The sequence below is a fragment of the Pongo pygmaeus genome, chromosome 2, assembly GCF_028885625.2.
Source record: "Pongo pygmaeus isolate AG05252 chromosome 2, NHGRI_mPonPyg2-v2.0_pri, whole genome shotgun sequence".
NCBI classification, from domain to species: domain Eukaryota; kingdom Metazoa; phylum Chordata; class Mammalia; order Primates; family Hominidae; genus Pongo; species Pongo pygmaeus.
The window spans coordinates 166,515,793-166,540,903 of record NC_085930.1 but is presented as its reverse complement, the minus strand read 5'-3'; the positions used below and the strand labels follow the sequence as shown (position 1 = coordinate 166,540,903).

The window sequence follows — 25,111 nt, the reverse complement described above, 5'->3', positions numbered from 1 at the left end:
TTTCCCCATATTCGTGCCACGTCTAGCCGAAAAAGGAAAAGGCTCAAATCTCCCTCCTGGTCTCAACCTTTGCAACAGCAAAGGTGGCTGAGTCGGAAGCTCTGAGGTCCTCCGAGCCCCTCCGCAGTGCTCTCGCAGGCCAGCAGCTTCCTGTGGGGGCTCCCCCTGGTGACAGCGCGTGGGATAATTTCTGATTAGAAAAAGATCCCTGGGCTGGAAGGGCCTTTGTGCAGCTTCCTGCAGTGGCCAGGGTGTGCTAGGTCTGGGTTTATCTGAGTCAGGGCTTCTCTGAGGCATGCATTTCTCAGCGAGTCTCCCGAATTTTATTTTCAATCCTGCCAAGGGCAGATTAAATGGCTACATGAATGGGAAAATGCAGGAGGCTTTGAAACAGATGGTTGGCTGTGCAGGCTCAGTGACTTGCCAAGCACTGGATTGTGTTGCCATATGAATGAAAATCCCACTGCGGCTGGGTTTTTATTTCTCCAACCTATGGATGACAGCGACTCCCTTGTTCCCCTGGCAGTGGGGCCTGGAGCAGTTACCTGCTATTATTCGCCTCCCATCAGGGTTCAGCTTCTTGCCTCTCTGGATTTTCCTGGTTCCTTTCTCTGAAAGGGAGTGTCATTCTAGACTAATTTCCTGATGGTGTAAATGATTTAGCAGGGCTGATGAATATCAATAGAGCTGCAGATGGGTTTAAGGTGCCTAATGAATGTGACAGTCACTGGTGCCAAATATTTTTCCAACTTGCATTTAGGATGCAAACAAGCTCGAATAGTATCCACAAAGGGTACTTCTTTAATTATGCATTATAAATTCTGAAGTCAGTAGTCAAAAGTGTCAGCACAGTATGGCACAGATGAGAAGCTGTGTACATGGACGTGTGCTCAATGCACATGAGCCAGAGAGACCTCGGTTCGAATCCCAGCTCTGCTACTAATGAGCTGTGTGAATTTGGACATGTTATATAATATCTCAAAGCCTGATTGCAAAATGCAGATAAAAATCCTTGCCCCTGGACATTTTAAAAGTAATAAGCATGAGAAAATGTAGCATGTCTGGCATTCATAATTCAACAAACAGTCATTAAGTACCTACTATGTAGAAAGGGCTATACTAGGTGTGGGGAATTCAGAAGATTCTGGAAATTCACAGGTGAAGGAAATAACTGGAATGGTAGAATGCCAAGGGCAGGACAGAGGGAGGATGCACCAGGTGTAGGCAGTAGGAGGTGTTTTGTCTATAAAGAATTTAAAAACAATAATAAAGCTGACTAAAAGTTTATTTGCAGCCAGGCACACTATCTCACACCTGTAATCCCAACACTTTGGGAGCCCGAGGCAGGAGGTTCGTTTGAGCCCAGAAGTTCAAGACCAGCCTGGGCAACACTGCAAGACCCCCATCTCTACAAAAATTTTAAAAAATTAGCCAAGTGTGATGGTGCATGACTGTGGTCCTAGCTATATGGGAGGCTGAGGTAGGAGAATGGCTTGAGCACAGGAGATGGAGGCTGCAGTCAATCGTGATCGTTCCACTGCACTCTAGCCTGGGTGACAGTGAGACACTGTCTCAAAAAAAAAAGTTGATTTGCTTTTCATTATCAACATAAGCCAACAATTCTAAACAATGTCAGTGATCAAATTACTTTATTCCCAAAATCTCATGTTGGTTTAAGTTCCAGGGAACTGTTGTGGTTACTATTGAGTTTTAATAGAATATATGTAAGCTATGTATTCTCCTGGTTTTTAATTACTTATCCTTTAATAAACATTGTATTCTTTATTAGGGAAGTCAATTTGAAGAATGCCCAGTTATTCAAGGTGCCTTCCCCACTCCACTCCTCAGCACAAGTGGACTCAGCCTCAGAAGTTTTGTATAAAGCAAGTGTATAATGGTTCGAAATTGATGGACCTATTGGTTCCCCTGAAGGTTTTGTCTCCAGCCCTGGTGGTATCATCTCTTCCTGTGTTTAAATGGTAGATTCAAAAATTATGGTAGCTCAGTGATTGTAGAAACAAGGACACAAAGATCTTGATTTACACCAATTCTGTCATTTCTGTGTAATCACTCAGAGGTTTTGTGTTTCAAATTTAGGAAAAGGAAACTCTGAACTTCAAGGTATAATATTTTAGTTTGGCAAGCACAAATTTTAGTTCATACATGAAATGTTTTACTGAATTTGAATATATTTAAAATTGAACTTTGCTTTTCTAATAAAATTGTTAATTATTTGTTTTTAAAACGAAGGAGCAATTTGAGAAAATAATGACTATTACTAATTCTTATGTGATAATTACTGAAAATAATTTTATCATAGAGAGGAAGGGATGTTAAAAAATGATCCACTCCAGGCATCAAATACGCTAGGTATGTCACTGCAATGCATTACACAGTAAGTTTTTAAAACATTGATATTGACATCAATGGTGGCCTTCCTCTTCTGACATGGCACTTCTCTGAGATGAAAGATAGGAGTTCACAGTGAAAAAATTAGGTGTCTGCAGTCTTTTGAAAATTTGATTCTGCAGTTTTAAAAAATAATAGTAACTACTATCATTGAGCCCTTCCTATATGTCAGGTATGGAGCTGACATGTTACAAATATTATTTAGTACTTTATCCAGCACTGTGAGGTGGATATTATTATATCAACTTAAATGACGAAGAAACTGAGGTTAGGAGAAGCGTGCTCCAGATTACAGACCTCGTGAGTGACAGAGCTGGGCTGACACTGTGGATTACCTGATTCTAAGCTTGTTCTCTTAACCACATGCCATCAGGAGAAGGAGAAGCTGATGCTGATTTCAGTTCCTGAGTATATTACAAGACCAGCTTGAGGCCTGTGAGATTCTAGACTTTGTTTTTCTAACAAACATGCAATTAGATAAGACACTGACACTCACAAATCAAATCAGGCAGATCTGAAATCCTGCAATCATCGAGGATTTACAGGAGATGAAGCTGAAGCCCGGAAGGAATTATTGCACCAATGCTCACACAGCTACTACTGGATCAATAAATCAGGTTTTTCTTTCTCTCTCTCTTTTTTATTTTATTTTATTTTTTGGCAGGGCGTGGGGGCGGATGTGCAGTGTCTTGCTCTGTCACATGGGCTGGAGTGCAGTAGCAGGATCATAGCTCACTGCAGTCTTGAACTCCTGAGCTCAAGAGATCCTCCCACCTGAGCCTCCTGCACGAATGCACCACCATGCATGCCTGGCTAATTTATGTGTGTGTGTGTGCATGTCTATTTGTAGAGATGGGGGATCTCACTATATTGCACAAGCTGGTCTTGAACTCCTGGCCTCAAGCGATCCTCCCACCTTAGCCTACCAAAACACTGGGATCACAGAAGAGAGCCATCATGCCTGGTCAGTAAATCAAGTTTCTATCTGCCTATACCATGCGGCCTCTGGGCCTAAATTATACACAATCAGCTGTTTTACTTTTCCAGCTCTCCCACACTCTTATTTCCATAGGTTTTGGCTCGGAAGGAGGGAGATTTTGGTTGTATGAATTTAGCCTTGAGGCAGCAGGTTGATGGTGTTACTGACAGAAAGGAAAACTGCATGGGCGGAAGTTGCTGTAAGTACTCCGGCTGGGATGATTTTGGAAATTGGCTTTCCGCCTTGGGCTACAAATACTCAACTTCTCAGATGCTGCTGAATATTGACTATGTGATAACGTGCTTACACTCTTGATAAAGTCTCATCTTTCAATGCTCCCCAGGAGGAGATTGTGTAGAACCATGCTCCTTCTCTTCTTGACTCATTCTGTCAAAAAAACGCTTTTGGAATTTCATTATAGCCTAGTTCATCTTCCTGGCTTTAAAAGATTTCTGTTATTTTCCCACAAGTCTGTCTCCCGTTCTAAAGAATATGAACCCCTAGCTTAATCATTTTAAAACTGTAATTCATATGACTATGGCTAAATTCAGGTTCCTGGGCTTTCCTCTAGATGTTCAGAATCAATAGGTCTGGGTGGAGGCCTTGAATCTGCATTTTCCATGAAGGTGTGTTGCAGGTCCCTCACTTTATAGGCCCCACTTTGAGATGCTCATAAGCAATGACATGTTCTTAAGTTCTTTCCAGTCCCTTGTGAATGACAAGCCCTTGGTAGTTGTCTGCTGACTGAAAATTAAGGCCACTTCTATCCTCTACTGCAAATATACACTATTTGGAAAATTTCATTACTACTTCAGGCTAGGCTTATTTTAATGATCAGTGGTGTTGATTATAATGTCATCTTTCTCAGACCTGTTAGTAGTTTTTATTTTGTGTTGTTTTGTTTAAGGACCCAAAAGTTGTGTATGAAAGCGGAAGCTGCTGAATCAGCAATCTGGCTTAGAAAAAGCATCAGCAACATTTCATAAACATTTCATGTTAACTGTTAAGAAATAGGATGAAAGGTAGTCCAAGAAATAATAACCCATTTGTAAGTAGTGCTAACAACAAAAAAAGATTAAACTTAAAATAAAACATTAGGTTTCCATTTCCTGATAATATAGAAGGCTTTTAATATTTGTAGTCAAAAGAATTGATTAGAAAGATTCATATAAAGCAAATTCAAAGAAAACCCAACAGTCATTTTTGCAATAATGAGACCTCCCAAGTATAATGTAAGTGGCAGAAATTGGAATCTGATAGAGTCTAGGAAATCTAGGATAGTCTCTTAAAATATAAAATAAAATCCCAGAGTTATTCTGCTAGTTTTTGTGACAATCATTATTTTTACAATTACACAAAAAAGGTTTTTAAAAATGTGGAAAACAATAGGAAACATATGTTTCTCTTGTCTGTCAATAGTTTGGGAAACAAAAATTAACAGAAGACCTTGGTGATTTGCTCTCAGTCATTACAGGGCATCAGACAAGATATTTACCAATTATTGTAGCATCTCCTGGCATTAGTGGACCGTTTGAGGTTTTTATCCATTATTTTCAAGAAATTCCACCTAGGAATTCATTCATCCTGTGCTATTTCATAATAAAATTGCTATACAAATGGAAGCACTTGGAAGTTTGTTGAGCAGAAGTAAATTGATTTCCATTTTTACACAAATCTCATCTAAAAGTCAAGGTAAATCGTTCTAAACTACCATCCATGTGGTTCTAATTTCAAAATAAGAATAATTAAAAAGTCAAAACGCTCAAGAGCCCTCTTTCCCATGTGCTTCCAACCATGCCCTGTCCAAAGCTTTCTGAACTTTACATCTAAATTCCTTAGTGGTGTTACTGACCCCTGAGATGTCAAAGAAACATTTTGCTCGTCACCTGCTAGACTCTGTCTCAATTTAAGGCTGCTGAATTGAGGAGTCAGGTTAGGACCAGTTGCATATTTTGAAAAGAAAAGCTCTAAATCCCCTTTCTTTTCTTGAAAAGAAAAGCTCTAAGAGAGCGAACACAATATTTCATTTTAATTTCCCTTGATGTTAAAGAATATTCTCAAGAGATGTTGATCTAAAAATAGACTATCAATTATCCAGAACTTAAACTGACTTATATTTTTTCATCATGAACTCCAGATTCAGGACATAATCTCCATGGCCCCTCATTTCTCTGGATCAGATTTCCTATCAAGTGAGGAAAATAACTTTCTTCATAAGAAGCACTGCATACTTTAATTTTTCCAAAAGTAATGCTGGATGTAAAGATCTCTGTTACCATGTTTTCGGGAAAAAGGAAAATGAAACAGGAACATTATCTCGTGTTTACATTTCGTGATGACTTGATATTCAATTTACTCACATTTACAGGCAAAACGACCTTTTTGACAATTCATTCATCTAAATTAATGAATTGTTCTTACCCTAGATGTCTATAATATTGCTCTTTAAACATTTGCCTGACCAAAGATAAAGTGATTCCAAAGATTGTGCTTTTATTTGTGCTTTAAAATTAGCTGAAAATGGATGTGGAGTTTTCTCTGTGTCTTGTGGGGTGTTTCACTCTTCTTCCAAGCCACGTAACTCAACCTTGCTCTTCCCTGTGTTTACAGGTGGCAAGAGCTGTGCTGGAGGTTGAGGCCTTGCTCAAAGACACTTACAGGTGCCACTTGTCTGAAAAGTTCTAATCTATAGTTGGTAGAAATCACAGCAGGCTGAAGGCCAGGGGATTTCTCCTGGGCTTTCCACTTTACTTTTGTGATTGTATCTAAGTCATTTAACTTCCTAGGTCCTCAATGTCCTCATTTGTAAAATAAGGAGATAAGTCTATTCCTTTAAGCACTACATTTCTAGATTGTGTGACATATCATCTGCAAAGTGCTTCTATTAGTCAAGAGAGAGATACAAACTCCCACATAATAGGGCCTCTATGGTTTATAATGATAACAGCTAATATTTATTGAGGCCCTACCATGTGTCATGCAAAGTGCTAAGCACTTTACATTTACCACACCATTGGAAAATAGAAAGATAAATTTTTTAAAAATTCTAAACATTTCGGTGTAGAATGTCCAAGAAGCCTTCATTGCTTTTATGTATGCCACTTGACTCAGCTAATATACAAATCATAGTTAAGTTATGGTCATATACATTTGTGCATTAATTTAACAAAATTCCAAGTCTTAAGTCAAGATAAATCTTCTCTTAGAAGTATTTATAGTAGTATGGCATAAACAACTGTAATACCCAGATATGCTAATTTCACTTATCTGAAAGAATATGCGATATATACAGGGCATAGGACCCCCCAAAGTGACAATCTGACTTTCTCTCTGGTGATGGAGTCTTTGAATAACTGAGGTTGGAATATCCTGGGGAAAGAAGGGAACATTGAAAATAAAATATTACTCAATATTTACATTTCAATTTCAACAATGCTGATTTCCATCCCAAAACAAAATACCAACTTGCAAAATCTTGCCAATATTCCATGAAAATTTTGTGAACTAGATTTGCTTGTTCACAAACAAGACTTTTTGGCATCACACCTCTACTCACTTAAAAAATGTACTTGATACAGCGAGAGCTGGATGAGACCAGATAACTTTGTACATTTAAGGTATGTTTATGGTAGTCAACATGCTGCTAATGAAAACTTTTTGATCATTGAAAAATAAATTGAATAACAAGTTATAATGAATTATAAACACATATGATGATAATTATGAACCAAAATTCTTTCATCATACATTTTAAAATGTGCTGTAGATGCAGTACATTAAAAAAAAAACTTTAACGTTCAAACCAAATTGTAATTAGCTTTTATACTAAAAAACAAAACAGAACAAAAAGTAAAGATTATGAAGCTCAGCTTCTTAGTCTTGAAAGAATGTTAAATTTTACACTTAGAGAGGCCATTTTAAATCATTAATGTTAACTTAGTTTCAATATTTTACTAAACACAAAACAATGCACATGTACAGGTGTGTGCTTGTGTCCCCTGGCTCCTGCCCTAAACATTAAGCTTTACTACCTAGTTTCTGAGCTGCAGTACAATGAAAAGGGAGAGTAGAGTTACTTTTATTCTTTGCATACATCTTAAACATTTGAAAACATAAAGAATACATTTTAAACTTGTCAGTTCAGAATTAGGCCAGAGAGGCTCAGGGGCAATGATAGGGTAATGGAAAGAAAGACATGAAGACATGAAGGTAGAATCACGTCCTTTCATAGTGACCCAACACAGCTGTGTCTCCACCTTCTTCAAGCCCTGGCAGACGTGTTACCTTGTGGAGATATATTACCAAGTGAAAGTGGTTTGGATGTTTTCTTTCTCCTTTTCCTCCAGGCCTCATCCACGTAATTCACTGACCATTCATATGACAAAACTACATAAACTACTCACAGGAAAATACCCATTTGTGAATACGCAAATGTGTCCCACTAGACAGAGGGATGCAGCTCACCTACTAAAAAATGGGCAGACACAAAGCGAGCTTTCCATAGAATTCCTGTGTCAGACCAACGAGGTGTGTGGTTTCAGGAATCTAGGGAAGGGCTCTTGCTCTAAGGACAGCCATGGTTAATGTTGGCATGCCAACCACGTTAACACCTTTACACAAAGACTTGCCATTTTTCTACAGCATTTTTAAAAATATAGAGTGAAAGTCTACCCAGACTCCTGGGAGAAGCTATTCATTCTTTTTTAAAATTTTATTTTAACAAATATTAATTGACTGCCTACCATGCTTCTATAGGATATCCAGGGATCCAACAAAATAGACAAAATCTCAGCCTCCATAAATCTTATGTAACAGTGGAGGAGACAAGTAGGTCATGACCAATGCATTTATGTGAATGAATTTTACCAATTTCTTCTATAGTAGTATCACCCCAAGTACCAAGACAGAACTCTGCACCTTAAACCTGAGAAACTGACTATGTCCATGTCCTAATTCCTCAGCTTTTCTGTGGCTTTTTCATGTCCCCATTAATGGCACAATTCTGAAGTTGTGTTTTTGCCACTAAGACATGTTAGAAAGATATTTAAGCTTTTGTGGCAGAATAACAGTGTGAAGTATTAATCAATGTTTTCCCCCTGTCCTTGGTATTTCCTTTTTTTCACTAGTGCAGAAAAACTTAAATTTATATTGTTCTTTAAAACTATTTCAGTTAAATCTCAGAGTTTTTCCAACATGATTACAAGGAAAAAGCTAAATGATGGGCTGGATGCTTTTTAACTAAATGAAGTCAAGACCTTTATATAAGAGTAAAATAACAGAATGAAGTTAGAGAGCACACAGAGCTGGTGTGTACATTATACGTTTAGGTTAGTGACTTGATTTCCAGCAATAAACATTCTATCAAATTCAATTTCCTTTCACAAACTTACAGTGAGTAAATGCAATTTCCCATTCCAAGCAAGCATGTCTCTAAGATTAAACTTATAGTCCATACAAGATAACAATAAAAGTTTAAAGTCAGTACTTCTCCAAGGAAATTACTGCAAACCAGTTAGGAAATAATTTTATGATAAGAAACAGAAGAAATATAAACATGAAGAAAAGAGACCTTCATCCTAATCTTGCTGTTTATATTCTTAGTGTGTTTAAAATAATCTTCTTGTATTTCACTATTATACATTAAGAATTTCTGGCTGACTCAGTGCTTCATATTCACCAATTCCTATGCCAATAGTCTCCCATTCTTCAAAATTAGCCATGAAACTGAGTGCTGAAGTTTGTGATCCTCTAGCTTTGGTCACAATTTCAGCCAAGGCTAAATCAAATGCATTTCAGAGAAGGTTTAACTTTCTATTCCCATTACTCCTTAGCGTTACCCACATGCTTTCAGCTGAGTGCCTTACTGCGTCCAGGAACAAGTGATTGTGCCTAAAAGAGAAAATCAAAGCATGTTCTCTGATTTTTCAAAAGTCTAACCTTTGAAGGAAAACTGAAAAGACACTTGTGCATAAACAATACGAAAAATCTGTGAGGATGCTTGGTTGTGTAAGTGCAAGGCTTGCTGCCCCAGAGATTAGGAAATACTCCCCATAGCAGAGGAAGGAGCAGCAAGGAGTGAGTAGATACTGGGGGCCTTAACAGAGGGAGCCTGCAATTGCAAACACACAGAGCCTTGGAGACCTGATAAAAGAGGAAACCCATCTCTCTTTCCTGGGAAAAGCCTGGGGAGTAGCAAGATCTCAGGGTAGAGGTTACTGCCTCTTGTATCAACATAAATTTGCCAGAGGTGACCACATAGTTTAGCCCTGCACAGGACAGGGTGGGAGGAGCAGGCTCAGTCTCTTGTGTCTTGGAAATGTGTGGAAATTAGTGGAGACCCAAAGACTTGCACTGGGGTGTGAGGTATGACATAGCAATAAGGACCAAATGGGAATGAGGACATTTCAGTGGATGCCAGCAGGAAAAATGATAATCCAGATGAGATGGACACCCTCCTGCGCACCCCCACCTCCTTGACTTACTATGATTTAAATTCCCAATAACTTACAGCAATCCCTAGGAGATAGGTAGAAAATACTCATTATTGACTAAAACTAAGATTTTATCATCTACTGGAATGGGAGCTTGAAATAGAATTTGACTTATAGAAAAATAAATGTCCATTTCTTCCACACATAAGTGTATGGACAATATTCTCACCTACTACATTTTTATAAAGAGTTTAGAATTTTGGCTTAATTGGGGCTAGTTGGGGTGGTTCTGGGCAGGGACTTGTTTTGGCAAAGAGATTTTATATCTTTTATTCAGGTTGTTTGTTTGTTTGTTGTTCAGAGGTTGAAGGAATCAAAAGGAAGAGAAGGCTTTAATTTACAGCCGAAAGCAGAAGTGGTCGTTTGGAAGTCACTAGTTTGAATCCTGGATTGGCAAAGACTTTTACCAAGATAAGCCAAAAAAGCATTTAAAATTAGAATCATAAGGATTAAAATATAAAATTATTTGGTATCAAATATAATCTTGCTCTCAGAACTGTTATAAAAGTCTGAAACATTGCATGTCGTCAGTGATTTCTCAGCCCTAAGTATATGTCAAAGTCATCAGTAGAATTTTTTTGTAAGTAGATATAGCCAGGTCTTATCCCAGACCTGCTGAATCATAATTTCTCCTGGTAGGGCCTTTTCTGGGCAGTCATTTAAAAAACGTCACAAGGCTGTAGAATAGTTAGTGACAATGGATGTCTGAGAAACCTCTTCTAATGCAACTGGCTGCAAGCATTATCAAAAACTGTGGAAATGGCCATTACTGTTTTCATTCAAAAATATTTATTAAGTATCAATAATTTCACGGGCCCTCTAGGAGAGCCTTCTGCTTTCAACTCTAATTTAAAGAGGATCTTCTCTTCTTCTTGATTTCCTTGAGCTCTAAACAACAACAAAAAAAACCGCTTGAATAAAAGACACAAAATCTGTTTGCCAAAACAAGTCCCTGCCCAGAACTACCCCCAAATAACCCCAATTAAGCTGAAATTCTAAATTCCTTATAAAAATGTAGCAGGTGGGAATATTGTCCATAAACTTAGATGTGCAAGAAATGGAACTTTATTTTCTACATTGCATGCAAGATAATACACTGTTTCAACTTTAACACCTCAATGTGAGAAACGTCACATCAACCCACAGGTGAACTGAAGCCTAGGTCTTCACTCATGGATTTGGCTGGGACTTTTGAAAGAAGCCCAGAGCCAAGCATACTTCCTGAATTCTGCTACTCACATTGTCCACTCTCTGCTCGACTAAGAAGCAAATAATGTTAAGAAGTCTGTCAAGCCTCTCTTTCAAGGGGAGGGTAGGATGGAAGTTTGGAAGTTTAGTAAGGCTGTCATGCTTTCTTATGGTTCTGCCGCAGTGAGTCCTGACCCTCTCCCACCCATCACCTTGCAGTATCGTCAGCCATGCCAGGGAGCCAGACAGTCACATTACCATAAAGGACAGCCATAAAGGACTCCAGCACGTAGCAGACAGCCTTCCCTGACAGCTCTATATGAGACAATGTCTCCAAAATGCTGCTTTGATTGTATCACTGCTCCAAAGCCTTCAGTGACTCCTCACTGCCCACAGATGGCCCTCAAGGACATGCAGATCTGACCTACCTCTTCTAGCCTATTCTTCCATTCCTTTCCTACATTGGCTCTCTCCTCCAGCCAAACGGTCTGTTTTTTATATTTCAAATACTGACCCACTTCTCAGACTTTGTTCTGACTCTTCCATCTGCCTCTAATTTCCTTCCTCTCATCTTGGGCTACTGATAAATTACCCATCCTTTAAATCCCACCTCAAATACTCCCCACTCCTTGAAGGCTTCTGTAGTCTTTTGTTAGGGATGCTGCAACAAAGTACGATAGACTGGGTGGCTTAAACAATAGAAATTAATTTTTCATAGTTCTGGAAGCTGGAAGCCCAAGATCAAGGTGTCGGCAGGCAAGTTTGGTTCCTTCTAAGGGCTGCGAGGGAGGCTATGTTTCAGGCTTCTCTCCTTGCCTTGCAGATGGCCATTTTCTCTCTGTGTTTTCACTTGGTCCTCCTTTTGTCGATGTCTGTGTCCAAATTTTATCTTCTTATAAGAAGACCGGTCATATTGAATGAGGGCCCCCCCCGCAAATAACTTCATTTTAATTGAACTACCTCTCTAAAAAAGCTGCCTCCAGCTGTGGTTACAATGTGAGGTACTAGGGGTTAGAACTTCAATACATGAACTTTTGGAGGGACACAATTCAGTCCAAAACAGCTTGCTTCTGGTTGCTCATTTCAGCCAGAAGGGATTTCTCCTCCTCTGTGCCAACAGCCTCTACTGCACGCAATACTTGGCAGCAACTGTACTTCTGTCTTTGTTCCCCCATTAGGGACTAGCACATTGCACAATACATAGTAAGAATTTATTAGAGTAGAAGCTGCTTAACAGGTCCCCACTTACAAATTCTGCAGATGAATTGTCTCCCTCATGCCCTCTGCAGTTCTCCCTTCTGCTTGCCCCTAGTACCCCAAGGGCCAGCAGAGAGCAGGCTTTCTGGAGCTTGTGTGCTTCTACTCTGGCCAATTGAGTTGTAAGTTTACCAAGGATCAGTTGTGCTTGATCTCAACCCTGTGTATGCCCTGTTGGACTTAATATATTTAAATAATTTAACTAAAAATTGTGTGATGCAATGAAATATGAGTGTAAAGGGACAGACTGTTTATGAAAAATTAAGATGTTTCCTTTGAAAAGCCTTGACAAAAGGGAGCTCCTAAAAGTATTCTTGAATTATCCGTCAGTGAAACAACTGTAAAGTCAGGAGAAAATAATAATTATAATCTAGAGGCCTCTGTTCTCAGATTACGAGTGTCTTTAAGTTCCTACTCTACTCTAACAAAACTGTAACTTTAAAGAAATCAAAAACCAAAAATTGTAAATGATGTATTGTAAATGTGGTTTATGAAAGACAACTCCAATATCAGACCTAGACTCCAAGAAAAGACTTTGCCTTCCACATCAAATTATTCTTAGATGAATACACAATTTATTATTTTAATTTAAAATAAATGTTTATAGTATATATTATGTATTAGGATTTTTAAAAATGACTCTTCAGTTTATTTAACTTTTCAGTTAATCATCCAACTACCCATCCCTCTTGCATAAGCTAATAGGAACACTACTGAAAAAGCTGCCATGCCAATGAAGGATTGTATCAAGGTGTGATTTTCATAAGCAAAGAAGACACAAGAGCTGCCTTTACGACTTGCTAAGCTCTGGGCAGCATCTGACAGACTTGAGGATTAATACAGTTTCTTTCCAAACAAGGAGTTCAGGGCAACTGCCTGTGAAACACAGTCATAACAGAGACATACTTCTGGATAAGTGGTTACAGTTATATCACAGCTCCCTCACCTCGCTGGCCTGAGGAGGAATGTCTGCACTGGGGTCTCCTCCCAGCCATGCCTACCTGCACAGGTTGAAGTCCACTCTGCAGCGTTTCATCCAGCATTTGCAAAGGACTTACTCTGCATCAGCCACCTGCACTTTAAAAATGCTTGCAATCTTTTCCAGAATGAGTTGAATCCACAGTTTATCAATATGTTTTATTTATATCAATAGGAAACAAGACATTTTATAATTACCTACAACACAAATTATGTGCAACAACATTCAACCAGAGTCTGCTTTAAGAGAACAAGGTGTCATACAAAACACATCTGGGTGATTTTTTGTACATTTAAAAAAAAAAAAAGAACCACTATTGAATAAAGTTAGAAACAGAGATAGTAATTTCTACAGATTTTTAGATCAACTACAATTTTTCAGTTGCAGAAAACCTTAATGATAAATATGTTCTTTATTCTGTCACCGATGCCTGTGGTTGGGGCAGCATGTTATAGAATGAATGTGTTGCAGGGAGAAAAGGCAAGAACTCATCCCTTCACCAAGAAAAGCATCAACACAGCAAGTTCCTCAACACACCATGGACAGAGGCTGCAGTGCAGGTTTTAGGATTCATCCTCATTAGCAGGTAATGGCTCTCCTTCCAGCACCACCACCAAATTGGGTCGTCGTGTCCTCTGCCTGTAGTATGGAATGAACTGAGCAGTCACCTAGTGTGTTCTTCTTAAGGAAAAAAATTAAAGGGCTTATTAATTCTGACATGATTTACAGAATTACATTGCAAATCATCAGGTCTTTCCCCCTTATATTAAATCTGAGATACAGGAAATTGATCCAATTCTCATAGTTCTCTCACCCCATTACTTATCTATAAGCTTATTTCCTTTTGTTCTTCTCCAAGTTCTTTTTCAGTGTTGTTTCCTGTTCCTTATCTTTGCCTTCCTCGCATGTTCCCTGGCTTGCTTATTTTCCTTTAAGTCCTACACCAAAGGAATTAAAACAAAAAAATTAAAAAAAAAAGCCTCTTGAGTTGAATATAGAGAATAGACAAAGAATTCTGAAGCCAGAAAGACTATTTAAAAAAAGATCTAATTCAGTTATTTCCATTATTGACTAGCAAATTGAGGTGCAAAAAGGCCAAAGCTGGTTCTAGCAGAATTCTTTGGCTCTATTTGTTGCTCTCCAGTTGCTACTAGTACAGGGACTTGGTGAAGCACAGACCAGGCTGTGCTCTCTTTGAATTCACCAAGTGGCTTTCCTCTAAAAAACCGCAAGTCTCAGGTGTTATCTGTAAAACTGCTTTGTCAACTAAAAAACTTTTTTAAAACAGTGTTATCACTATAGACTGGGATGACATTTGCATCTCAATTTTCTGAAGTCACATCTAGGCAAAGTTAAGGGCTTGTGAGTATGAAAACTTTATTTAATAAGATCTCTGGTGTGCATCCTCACTGAAAGGAGTTCAATCAACACCTCCATAGGTTGCACACCTTAAAAATTCTCACAATTATCAAAAAGCCCCAGAACTTTTAGGAGAAAAATAACAAGGAGGGTATCACGTGCTTGGATGAAGTGTTACTCTCGTCAGCTCCCTGGATCACTTGTGAATCCATTGTCTTTGGGGAAACAGACTTTTTTTTTTCACTTTAAACTAGAAGAAAATTCAACTTCTGAATACTCTGAGCATCTTCCCTCTCCCTTTTGTTTATTTTTCTTGCTTTTGCTTCATATTGAGCCAAGCCACTCCCTGGCCTTGTCTCCAAATTTGAGATACTCTGCCTTTGGCCCAGGAATTTCTAGAATTAATTTTCTGGCTGTGCAGTGTTCTCCAGGTATAACATTCCATACAAGCAATGAAAAATACTGCATGGAGCTCCTCAGTCTTTTCTATCTGACAATCACCCAAGGGATACTGCCTTCACTGCTTTCATTTATTTAAAATATAAGGTAAATTTTGCTATTAAGAAACGGAGTGGAATTGGGCCGGGTATGGTGGCTTTTGCCTGTAATCCCAGCACTTTGGGAGGCTGAGGTGGGTGGATCACCTGAAGTCAAAAGTTTGAGACCAGCCTGACCAACATGGTGAAACTCCATCTCTACTAAAATACAAAAACTAGCTGGGCATGGTGGCAGGCGCCTGTAATCCCAGCTACTCGGGAGGCTGAGGCAGAAGAATCACTTAATCACTTGAACTGGGGAGGCAGAGGTTGCAGTGAATGAAGATCGCAGCATTACACTCCAGCCTGGGCAACAAAGCAAGACAAAAAGAAAGAGAGAAAGAAAGAAATAGAGAAAGAAAGAAAAAGAAAGAAAGAAAGAAAGAAAGAAAGAAAGAGGAAGGAAGGAAGGAAAGAAAGAAAGGAAAGAGAGTGAAATTGTACTAACCTCTCCTGTCTCTCATCTGATCACATAGATGTTGAGGAGGTTCTATGCTACTGTCATCTAATATTAGTTTGGATTTAGATGATTCATTGAGAGGAGGCAGTGAGAGTGAAGACAATCCTGGTTATCTTTCAAGCTGGCTGAGCTCAACTTAGTACTTCCAGGACCTGAAATCCCTCTGCCACTTCTTAGCAGAGCCACAACATCCTGTCATAACATGAACAAAACATAGGCTACAGAGATTCCACCTGATGCTAGGGTAGGATCCCATAGGATGAAGGGAAGAGATCTGACCTAAAGATGAGGGGAAAATTGAGTGAATATTTTTAACGTTAGCCACTGAATCAGGAACCAAAGCAGAAAGCAGGAGAAGATGAATACAAATAATATCATTCATTCTTGATTTAAAATAAATTTTAGAAAGAGGTTGCTAAGAACAGAAATTGTCACCAAGAGTGTTGGAGTCAGGCTAGCTGTAGTTTGTGACTGGTCTGACAAAGGCTAACTCTTACCCAGATGTCCAATAAAAACACTTAACAAGTATCATTTCCATAAGGCTTTGTCTACTTGAAACACAAGCCAATTGTTTGGGTCCAAGTTATGAAGCAAGGTCTTACAAAGGTTATGGGGTAAGGAGGCCTGATGACAACTAAATTGCTTTAAATGGAGCTCAAAATACCACCTTAAACATTCTCCTCTCCCAAGAAATGCTTAATCATAAATCAAGTAGTTCAAAACGTATTAAAAATGACAAATAGAGCAAGCACTTACATCTCATTTTTTTTCTTTTCATTCACTGATGCATCAAAGATTTCTGAAGGATATTATTACACACAAAAAAGATGAAGTACACCAGGAATGCAAGATTCCAGGGATAAAAGAGGAGATTAAAAATCAAATGGTGGCCCAGACTTAATGCTAAAAATTATTCTGAAAATAGACCTATGCACTTTAAGACAAGGAGATGAGGACTGTCTGCTCTGAACTTGTAAGGAGTGGTGAATCTCACAATAATTGGACACATGTTTCTCATCTTTGAAAAACTTATGAATCCATTTTAATGCATTTAAGTTCATGGGTATTATTTGTCTACAAGTAAGCTTTCTTCTCCCTCTTCCCACCATGCATTCCTTAATGGGGTTTGGATTTCAATGGAGGGAAAAAAAACCTTCCAAAACTCACTAATGTTTTCTGAATTGCCATTAGGCTAACTTTAGAAGGAGTTTTTAAAAATGTGCCAAATGAAACTTTCTGTGCAAGAATCCCTGATATGCCAGTACTTCTAGAAAATAAGTTCTTTTTTATGTGTCCCTTCTGCTGTATGTAGAAATTAATTCTCAGCAATAAGAATTATTAAGTGCCTAACCCAAGATTCAACTTTGTCCTGACGTGGAATAAATCAGAAAGTGGCTCGGGTAGAAAAGTCTAGCCTAGTAAATAACACACCTCCTTAAAAGACACTGTTTCCGAGCACTTGGATAGCTCAGTGTGAGAGGAAGAGCTAATTCTCCGTAACAACTCTGATTTCTCTCTTCCTTATGATTATAAATACCTAGAGAATTCAACCAATTCTCAAGGCAGTGAGTCTGTCTTTTCTTTATAGACTTTTTTCAGTCTACTTGGAAACATCTGTTTTTAATTGAATTTGGATTTGAAACTAATTTCAGGAGAGATTGGATTCAGGCTCCAATCAAGTTGGAACAGAGAGATTATTGCTTATACACGTATCCTAAAATTCAGGGAGGCTTGAGGCCAAGGATACCACACTTCCTGAATGCATGCATGAGGCACATACATTTAGAAATGAAAAAGGAATGGTCTAATTCTCTTGGGAAAACTTCTTTAAGGCCAATGATTCTGGGTTTTAGGTTACAGCTTTTAGACAGGATTCAATTTTGGGAAAGGTCAGTCAGAGGACAATGCCCTCCCATGTGCTCCATATCTGGAGCAGAAGATTAAGCATTCATATGATCAAGTTAAAATAAAAACAGAATTTTGGGTTGTTCAGTGAAAAGATCATAAATCTACCCTACTCTGCCAATTTGTTTCATTATTATTATTATTTGTATAAATTTAAGGGGTAATTGTGTTACATGAATATATTGCATGGTGGTGAAGTTGGGCTTTGAAAGAAATGGAAACAACACTATCACCTAACCACAATTTTTCTCTGCTAGTCTCTCAATGGCAAGAAGCCCCTTTCTTCCATTCATGCTCACCTTCCCCTGATTTCCATCTTACTAGAAGGTTGAAGAAGGAGAGATGACTCAAGATTTCCCCTTTGTTCTCTTCTGGGACTCCCTGCTGAGCACAGGTGCTCAGGAATCATCCAGACCTTGTTGCTCACTCAGGGTATTCCTAACTATCTGCCTCAAAGTATTCTATTTTAAATGAGGCTCTTATTTTTCTGCTTCTCAGAAACATCTTTGGTGAACTCATCAGTGATCTGTCACAAAGTACTGAAAATCATAAAGAGCTGCTAAAGTGCAAGGGACCATTTTCATTTTCTTTAATGGCTGAGTCCAAAAAATAAAAGTAAAATTCATGCCAAGAATTCTTCAGTGATTGTTTGACATTTTGACAATCCATAAATTAAACCTTGGATTCCTCACTTTGCAATCAGACTGACAGCTTATGCCAATTTTATCAAGCCTATCGTAAATATATACCCCTATGTTTCTTGAAACTCGAAGTACCAATGAGCAAAAGAACACAGAGATATTTCTATTTAACTGTGTAACTATGATAAATTTTAGTAATATATTAGTCAGGGTTCTCTAGAGGGACAGAACTAATAGAATATATATATAATACATGAAAAATATAGGATATATGAAATATATTTTTATTTATATTTCATACATTTATATGAAAAATATAAAAAATAATATTATATGTTACATATATAAAATATATATCTATAAAGGGGAGTTTACTAAGTATTAACTCATGTGATCACAAGGTACCCCAATGGGCTGTCTGCAAGCTGAGGAGCAAGGAAGACAGTCCGAGTTCCAGAACTGAAGAACTTGGAGTCCAGTGTTCAAGGGCAGGAAGCATCCAGCACAGGAGAAGGATGTAGGCTGGGAGGCTAGGTCAGTCTCTCCTTTTCACATTTTTCTCCCTGCTTTATTAAGGGAGGAGACCACCCCTCATATTGTCTTATGCCCAATTTCTGCCTCCAAAGAAAGAAGTAAAAACTAAAAGGCACAAATGAAATCCACAAGCAGACAGCCCAGCACCACACCCTGGGCCTGGTAGTTAACGATCGACCCCTGACCTAATCAGTTATGCTATCTATAGATTACAGACATTGTATAGTAAAGCACTGTGAAAATCCCTGTCCTGTTCTGTTCTGATCTAACTACCGGTGCATGCAGCCCCCAGTCACGTACCCCCTGCTTGCTCAATCGATCACGACCCTCTCAAGTGGACCCTCTTAGAGTTGTGAGCTGTTAAAAGGGACAGGAATTGCTCACCTGGAGAGCTCAGCTCTTGAGACAGAAGTCTTGCCGATGCTCCCAGCCGAATAAACCGCTTCCTTCTTTAACTGGGTGTCTGAGGGGTTTTGTCTGTGGCTTGTCCTGCTACATTTCTTGATTCTCTGACCGAGAAGTGAGGTGATTAATGGATGGTCGAGGCAGCCCCTTAGGTGGCTTAGGCCTGCCCTGTGGAGCATCCCTGTGGGGGACTCCAGCCAGCTTGCGCGAGATGGATCCTGAGAACGCTCCCGGGTAGGCAATTGCCCCAGTGGAACGCCTCGCCAGAGCAGTGCATGGCAGGCCCACATGGAGGATCAATGCAGTGACTGAATACCAGGAAGGAACCGGCACTTGGAGTCCAGACATCTGAAACTTGGTAAGACTAGTCTTTGGAACTTGCCCGCTCCATTTGAGTGGAAGCATTGCCTGATCACCCACGGCATGCCTGTACTGGCACTTTGGTTTTTGTTTTTGACTTGACTTGGACTGCTTGATACTTTGGTTTTGGTTTTGACCTGGCTTGGATTTCTTGATACTCTGATTTTGGTTTTGATTCTGGTTTGGTGTAAACTGTAAAAGTGTGTGTGTGTGTGTCCTTTTTACCCATTCTTTGTTTTGTGGTGTGCATGTGGTGTGAGCATGGTGTTTTGTCTCGAGGAAACATGGGTCAGGCACAAAGTAAGCCCATCCCACTAGGAGCTATGTTGAAAAATTTCAAAAAGGGATTTAAGGGAGACTATGGAGTCACCATGACACCAGGAAAACTTAGAACTTTGTGTGACATAGACTGGCCAGCATTAGAGGTGGGTTGGCCATCAGAAGGAAGCACGGACAGTTCCCTTAACTCGAAGGTATGGCACAAGGTATCCTGTAAGCCAGGGTACCCAGACCAGTTCCCATACATAGACACTTGGTTACAGCTAGTTTTGGACCCCCCACAGTGGTTAAAAGGATAGGCAGCAGCAGTACTAGTAGCAAAGGGACAGTTAGTTAAGGAAGGTTCTCGCTCCACCCGCCGAGGGAAGTCAGCACCAAAAGTTCTGTCCGACCCAACACCAGAAGAATCATGGCAGGAATTGGTACCAGCAGTACCCTCTCCTTATCGAGAGGAAGGGCTCCCCACCCCTGAGCCCACAGCACCTATACCTCCACCAGATAACCACACCCCTAGACCACCCAGAGTAGGGAAAAGAGAAAGTGAAGCAACAGGAGAAACTCCTCCGTTGGCAGCTCACTTATGGCCCAAGACTGGAATCCAGATGCCCTTGAGAGAGCAGTGATATACTGGGGTAGATGAGGACGGACACACGACGGAAAGGCGTGCCTTTGTGTATCAACCTTTCACCTCTGCTGACCTCCTCAATTGGAAAAATAATACTCCATCTTACACTGAAAAGCCTCAAGCTTTCATTGACTTGCTCCAAACTATTATACAGACTCATAATCCTACTTGGGCTGATTGCCACCAGCTATTCATGTACCTCTTTAATACAGATGAAAGGCAAAGGGTGCTCCAGGTGGCAACTAAGTGGCTATAGGAGCACATCCCAGCTGATTACCAAAACCCCCAAGAATATATAAGAATTCAGCTGCCAGGAACAGACCCCCAGTGGGACCCGAATGAGGGACCAGACATGGAGAGGCTAAGACGGTACCATGAGGCATTAATAGAAGGTCTAAAGAAAGGGGCTCAAAAGGCTACAAATGTAAATAAGGCCTCTGAGGTCATCCAAGGAAAAGAAGAGCGTCCAGTGCAATTCTGTGAAAGTCTGTGTGAGGCTTACCGTATGTACACTCCTTTTGATCCAGATAGCCCTGAAAATCAGCGCATGATTAACATGGCCTTAGTTAATCAAAGCGCAGAAGATATCAGGAGAAAATTGCAGAAACAGGCTGGGTTTGCGGGTATGAATACCTGACAGTTACTGGAAATAGCCGATCAAGTGTTTATGAATAGAGATGCAACAAGCCGCAGAGAAAGCCATAAGGAAGGCGAACGCCAGGCTAGGCAAAATGCCAACTTACTGGCCGCAGCCATTAGGGGAATTCCCCCAGAAGGAGAGGGAAAGGGGGGTTCCGGGAAGAATACCCAGTCTAATTGCCCACGCTTGCAACATAACCAATGCGCCTATTGTAAGGAAATAGGACATTGGAAAGATAAGTGTCCCCGATTGAAGGAAAAGCAAGGTGATTCGGAACAAAAGACCTCAGACAAAGACAAGGGAGCTTCGTTCAATCTGGCTGAAGGGCTATTGGACTGAAGGGGACCGGGCTCAAGTGCCTCTAAGGAGCCCATGGTCAGGATTATAATTGGGGACAAGAACATTAAGTTTTTGGTTGATACTGGTGCTGAACATTCAGTAGTGACCACCTTGGTCGCCCCCTTATCCAAGAAAACCATTGATATAATCAGAGCAACAGGAGTTTCCACTAAGCAGGCTTTCTGTCTACCACAGACCTGCTCGGTGGGGGGACTTGAGATAGTTCACCAGTTCTTGTACATGCCTGACTATCCCTTGCCCTTGCTGAGAAAAAGACTTGCTTAGCAAGCTGAGAGCCACCATCTCTTTTACAAAACAGGGCTCTTTACAGCTAAAGTTACCAGGAACAGGAGTTATCATGGCCCTTACGGTCCCCCAGGAAGAAGAATGGAGAGTTTTTCTAACCAAGCCAGGCCAAGAGATAAAACCAGCTCTAGCTAAGTGATGGCCCTGAGTACGGGCAGAGGATAATCCTCCGGGACTGGCGGTCAACCAAGCCCCTGTACTCATGGAAGTTAAGCCTGGGGCCCAACCAATTAGACAAAAGCAGTATCCAGTTCCCAGAGAAGCTCTCGAAGGAATCCAGGTTCATCTCAGGCGCTTGAAAGCCTATGGAATTATAGTTCCTTGTCAGGCTCCGTGGAACACCCCCCTCCTGCCTGTCCATAAGCCAGGGACAAAGGACTACCACCCAGTACAGGACTTGTGCCTGGTCAACCAAGCTACAGTGACTCTCCACCCAACAGTTCCTAACCCTTACACATTGTCAGGGCTGCTGCTGGCTGAGGACGGCTGGCTTACCTGTCTGGACTTAAAAGATGTCTTCTTTAGCATCAGACTAGCTCCTGAGAGCCAGAAGCTGTTTGCCTTTCAGTGGGAAGATACAGAGTCAGGTGTCACTACTCAGTACACTTGGACCCGGCTTCCCCAAGGGTTCAAGAACTCCCCTACTATCTTCGGGGAGGCCCTGGCTCGAGACCTGCAAAAGTTTCCTGCTAAACACCTAGGCTGCGTCTTGCTCCTGTACGTGGATGAACTTCTGCTGGGACACTCCACAGCAGTCTGGTGTGCAAAAAGGATGGATGCCCTGCTTCGGCACCTGGAGGACTGTGGGTATAAGGTGTCCAAGAAGAAAGCTCACATCTGCAGACAGCAGGTACGCTACCTGGGATTCACTGTTCGGAAAGGGGAGTGCAGCCTGGGGTCAGAAAGAAAGCAGGTCGTCTGCAGCCTACTGGAGTGACGAATAGAGCAACCTAGAACCAGAAGGCAAGTAAGTGAATTCCTAGGAGCTGTGGGGTTTTGCAGATTATGGATTCCAAACTTTGCAGTACTAGCCAAACCTTTGTACGGGGTTACAAAGGGGGGCAACCAGGAGCCTTTTGAATGGGGGCCTCTATAACAGCAAGCCTTTTGTAAGTTAAAGGAAAAACTTATGTTGGCCCCAGCCCTAGGACTACCAGATGTGACAAAGCCCTTTACACTCTATGTGTCAGAAAGAGAAAAAATGGCAGTTGGAGTTTTAACCCAGACTGTGGGGCCCTGGCCAAGGCCAGTGGCCTACCTCTCAAAACAACTAGATGGGGTTTCCAAAGGCTGGCCACCATGTCTAAGGGCCCTGGCAGCAATAGCCCTGTTAGCACAAGAAGCAGATAAACTAACCCTTGGGCAAAACCTGAATATAAAGGCCCCCATGCTGTGGTAACTTTGATGAATATCAAAGGACATCACTGGCTAACAAATGCTAGATTAACCAAGTACCAAAGCTTGCTATGTGAAAATCTCCACATAACTATTGAAGTCTGTAACACCCTAAATCCCACCACCCTGCTCCCAGTATCAGAGAGCCCAGTCGAGCATAACTGTGTAGAGGTGTTGGACTCAGTCTATTCTAGCAGACCTGACCCTCTGGACCAGCCATGGGCATCAATAGACTGGGAGTTATACATGGATGGGAGCAGCTTCATTAACCCACAAGGAGAAAGATATGCAGGATATGCAGTGGTAATTTTGGATGCTGTCATTGAAGCCAAACCGTTGCCACAGGGCACTTCAGCCCAGAAGGCTGAGCTCATTGCTTTAACTCAGGCTCTAGAACTCAGTGAAGGTAAGACTGTAAACATCTACACTGACTCTCAATATGCCTTTCTAACCCTCCAAGTGCATGGAGCATTATATAAGGAAAAGGGCCTGTTAAACTCTGGGAGAAAGGACATAAAATATCACAAGAAATTCTACAATTATTAGAGGCAGTGTGGAAACCTCAGAAGGTGGCAGTCATGCACTGCAGGGGACACCAGTGAGCCTCCACCTCAATGGCCTTAGGAAACTCTTGAGCTGATTCAGAAGCTTGAAAAGCAGCATCTACCCCTTACCAGGCATCGGTAGCAGCCCACTTACTCCCTCAAACACCTGACCTGGTACCTACCTATTCTAAGGAAGAAAAAGACTTCATCCATGCTGAAGGGGGGCGAGTAATAAAAGGAGGTTGGATCAGACTGCCAGATGGGAGGGTAGCTGTGCCACAGTTGCTGGGAGCCACAATCGTATTGGCCATGCACGAAACCACTCATCTAGGACAAGAGTCACTTGAAAAATTGTTAGGCTGGTACTTCTACATCTCACACTTGCCAGCCCTTGCCAAAGCAGTAGCACAACAGTGTGTTACTTGCCAACAGCACAATGCAAGGCAAGGCCCCACTGTTCTGCCCAGCATACAAGCTTATGGAGCGGCTCCTTTGGAGGATCTTCAGGTGGATTTCACAGAAATGCCGAAATGTGGAGGTAGCAAGTATTTGCTGGTTCTTGTATGTACTTACTCTAGGTGGGTGGAGGCTTATCCAACACGAACTGAAAAGGCCTACGAGGTAACCCGTGTGCTTCTCCGAGATCTCATTCCTAGGTTTGGACTGCCCTTACAAATCGGCTCAGATAACGGGCTGGCGTTTGTGGCTGACTTGGTACAGAAGACAGCAAAGGCATTAGGAATCACTTGGAAGCTACATGCCACCTACCGACCTCAGAGTTCTGGAAAGGTGGAGCAAATGAATCGGACTATCAAAAATAGTTTAGGGAAAGTATGTCAGGAAACAGGATTAAAGTGGATACAGGTCCTTCCTATGGTATTGTTTAAAATTAGATGCACTCCTTCTAAGAAAACAGGATACTCCCCTTATGAAATACTGTATCATAGGCCTCCTATACTACGGGAGCTTCCAGGCATTCCCCGAGAGTTAGGTGAAATTGAATTACAGCGACAGCTGCAGGCTTTAGGAAAAATTACACAAACAATCTCAATGGGTAAATGAGAGGTGTCCCATCAACTTATTCTCCCCAGTTCACCCTTTCTCTCCAGGTGATCCCATGTGGATCAAGGACTGGAACGTAGCCCCTTTGCAGCCACGGTGGAAAGGACCTCAGACTGTCATCCTGACCATCCCCACGACTGTAAAGGTAGAATGAATCCCAGCCTGGATGCACCACAGCTATGTGAAACCTGCAGCCGCTGAAACGTGGGAGGCAAAACCGACCCAGACAACCCCTGCAAAGCGACTCTGAGGAGGACGACAAGCCCTGCTTCAGTCACAACCAGAAGCTGACTGGTCTACGCACGGCCGAAGCATGAGGAGAATCATCATGGGACTCATTTTCCTTATAATTTGGACTTGTATAGTAAAAACTTCCACTGATTTTCCCCGCATGGAGGACTGCTCTCAGTGTATACA

General features: G+C 41.0%; 1 protein-coding gene across 1 annotated transcript in view; it reads right to left on the bottom strand.

The window, feature by feature from the left end:
* Positions 1–13,716: 13,716 nt before the first annotated feature.
* LOC129033724 (putative uncharacterized protein SLC66A1L) overlaps positions 13,717–25,111 on the bottom strand; it is a 39,848-nt gene continuing 28,453 nt past the window's right edge. The window contains exon 5 of the mRNA XM_063661416.1: positions 13,717–13,981. The gene's annotated coding sequence lies outside the window, so the exon portion shown is untranslated. The remainder of the gene's footprint in view (positions 13,982–25,111) is intronic.